Below are 3,847 nucleotides of genomic sequence, written 5' to 3'. Positions count from 1 at the left end.
TGCTTTACTTCCTTAACTTTCCTAAAGAAATCTCTAAAGTGCAATAAATATCTTGACGTCTTTACACCTATAGAATTAAGGCCAAGAAAAGGAAAATTATTTTCTAAAAATTGCAGTCCTGAAAATGTTCTAAGTAAACTAGCATTTGACTAGAAGGAAAATCCTCAGTCATCAGAGCTGTATCTTTGCATGAGTATGGCATTCATATTAGAGTAATAAAATAAAACGTGAATCAGTTAAGATTTCTTGCTTGCATATTCTTTAAGAGAAATGTTGATTTATATAATGGGTTTCAGATTTGAAAGCTAATTCCTAATTTAATGTCCTACCTAGCTGCAGATATTTATGTTTAGCTCAAGAATCTTTTCCCTGCCTCAGTTTGCACCTCAGATAGCTGTCGACTCAACTCCTTTCACTTTGTTAGGACAGGCCTGTTAGAACCTTTAAAAAATGCTCAAGACCCTGAATATCTTGGTAGCAAATTTTTTTTTTTTTTTTTTTTCTGGTTAATAAAAGATGAAGAAGTAACCCACAGGCCACAGACAGGTAAAGAGCTAAAATAGAAGGTAAAGAGCTAAAATAGACACAAAAAAAAAAAAAAAAAAAATGGGGCAAAGGACTGGCACCTTGGTTTGATAACCTGTGATCACATTAAAAACGAGAGTGCACTTGTGGGCACAGCATGTAAATAAGAATATTTCAATAACAACTTCAAGATACTTCAATGGTGTGAAGTTTAAAGAGCTCTTTGATAAAGGTTGGGGTAAATATATAGAGCCATGTAGGCAAAAATATGAGCATATATCTCCACCGTTCAATTAATAAGAAATCGTGTATCGTATGATGTATATTGGAAGTCTGAAGACACTTTCTGTATTCTGAGCAAGATATATTGTATAGATTTAAAAAATTAAGACACATTTAGGAAAACAGCTTCCCTTGCAGGGTCAGTAAATATTTAAAACTTTTTACATGAGAGCTGTTTGTCCCTACTGATACTTCTATATACTGAAAGAATTACTCCAACACTCTTAAAATCTGACAATTCTCAGACAATATCCATGGAGTGCTGTACAGCAGGACAGGGTGGAGTCACTAACACGTGGCACCTTTTTATGCCCTGAGGATCCCAAAAATACACACACACACACTCCTATCTTCTGGTCCTCAGGCAGAAACCCCTCCTCTGCCTCCTGCCCTGCCTTGCTGCTGCTCAGTGCTGTAATCCAGGGCTGGGAATGAAATTCCATCCTGCACAGGCTTCACCTGCAGCAAATCCCTGGCTGTCAGTTCAGTGACTCCTTGTTCTTCTGCATGACTTTAAATCAAAGGCAAGTTAGGGCAGAGGAACCACTATACAGAGATCTGCTACTCCCTTGTAGAAGTGCTGGTGGGAAAAAAAAAATAAAATTCCCCTTCCACCTCAATCCTATAAAGGAATGAACGCATGTAATTTTCATATGAAAGAGAGAAGTTCAAGTAATTTTTATTTCAACGATGTAAATGGAAGATCAAATTTTATATGTGTTTATGTACCAGAGCAGAAAGCGATTCCCAATCATGAAGAATACACTGAAGTAATTGAGAAGAGGTTAAAAAAAAAGTTTAGGTTAGTATGTTTAACTCATAAATAAAAAACAGCTTAAATAAGCAAACCTGCAATTGTTAAGAGTGAAGAAATACTGATTCTCCTTTTCTGTATTTATGTAAAGTTTAAATGACTCAATTTCTGATACATACCATGACAGCTTTCCTTTAAGAATCAATTTAGTCAGGAGGGTTGGGTGGTTTTAACTCCAAGTATTCTGTCATATTAAAATCACATGGGTAATGAGAAAAGTGCTCGCTATATAACATGCTCTCTGAAAAAAAAATTGTCTTCAGTGAATTGAAATTAAAATACTGGGATGGAGCATAGCAGGAGTTGAACTCCAGTTTGCTTTATTAGCCAACTGCTCCTGCTATTTTGAGCACTCTAGATGTCTCTGTGGGAAAAATTATTCCAATTTGGTTTATCTTTTTCTTGGAACTGATAAATGGTACAAAGCAGATTCTCATCTAAGAGAGAAATAAATCACATGTTTCTGTTAGGTGGATGAGGTTACATAGATTTGATACAATAAGGTCTTTTTAAAATTAAAGCTTATTTTACATTTTATGTAAAATGAATAAATGTATTTCATGCATAAATGATGTGATGTGGACAAGTGGTGTGTGTGTGTATATAAGTATCTAGCATTAATCAGCAGGAATATGAAATTGACCTGTGGTTAAATGGCAAACATGCATTGTGATCCAAATAATGCTGAGAGCATAATGAGGAAAGAACTTTCAGCTCATTTGCCAGACTATGGCTATATTTATTTCTATTTCTTACCCAGTGGTTTCTGGCAGTGGATGGAAAAGTAAGTGATATTTAATTGCATCGGTAGTTTCAAACCAATAATGGAATGTAATACCAGTTTGCTGTTTGTGTCATGTCCAATGTTAAGCCAATTTATTCCTCTTCATAAATCAATTTGTTTTTCAGCATAGGTGGAATCATTACAAAAGGGTCATCTCCCTAGCATTTGAATTTGCTGACCGTCTGGTTCACAGTCATACATTGCTTATTCACACTGAGAGTCATTTATCTATAAGCAGAAACTTATATGAGAAGGCTGAATTTTTATTAAAGCTGAGTGAATCATCTGAAATTTATTATTGGATGCACATTTTGGGGGTTTAGTCCTAATTCATTAGCCCAGTACTGCTATAATCAGGGAAGAGGATAAAGAGGACAGGAAAGGACACATTATAGAAGGGACAACATCTGCTCAAGGCCTTCAGCTAGGAAAAGGTCTTAAAATTCTTCTGTCTTCAGCATTTGAAAATTACCTTCAGGTTTCTTCACTGAGCAATTCTCAGGCTGGAAAGTACACACACACAAATTCACAGGAAAAAGTATTGCTTTTGCTATATTAATAAAGACTTGACTCTCTGACTACTCTTTTCATTTTGTGGTTGCTTATATTGCTGGTAACACTGGTAAATAGAGTTTTCATTTCCTTTAAAACTTGTTCATGACTAATTTTTAACATTAACTGAACCACTGTTTTCTCTCCTCCCCAAAATGAAGAACTTAAATGCACATTAGAACTGCTGCATATTGCTGCAGAATTAATAGTTATTCTGTGTTCACTGCTCCCCCTCCCTTATCATTCACAGGTTAATTATGCTGGCTACCATGCTGCTTTGGGACCCACCAGCACCTGGATGCAAAGCAAATACTGACTTTCAGATCCCAATCCAATGGAAAATGAGCTGTCTTCTCCCTGGTACCCACTGAATGACTTCCAGAAGCTGTCCCTTTCTGAACATCTCTGTGATCTTTGTCTCTGAGGTTTTGTCCCTCGACATCCATCTTTTGTGAACAAAAGCTCCTAAATAAAAGCAGCTGAATACAGATCAGCAGCACTGCTAGCTATACAGTCCATATTGGTGCAGCACCAAGCAAAAAAAATTATTTACAGCACTTCTAGGAAGGACTTCAGTATTTAATTAAATGGAAGTTGCTGAATTGCACTGCTTCCTGCAGTGAATGGTGCACATGTGCATAAATATTAATCGCTAATCACTAATATGGGATGTGGGCCTTTTAAACAAACATGGTCTGACTGCCCAGATATCAAGAAAATTAAAACAGAGGTATTTTTCTAAGACCATTCCACTCATTAAAAGAGAGGACAATAAAATCTGTTAGTTTTCTGGAATGAAACATTTCTTTTTACTGACTGACCTTGCACAGCTCCTTGCCAATCAATGTGCGCCTTAGCTTGTCCCTCAAATTAAATCCATCTAACTCATC

The sequence above is a fragment of the Catharus ustulatus genome, chromosome 2 (assembly GCF_009819885.2).
Source record: "Catharus ustulatus isolate bCatUst1 chromosome 2, bCatUst1.pri.v2, whole genome shotgun sequence".
Classification (NCBI taxonomy): Eukaryota; Metazoa; Chordata; class Aves; order Passeriformes; family Turdidae; genus Catharus; species Catharus ustulatus.
The sequence above is the reverse complement of the archived record's forward strand: the minus strand, read 5'-3'. Positions refer to the sequence as shown.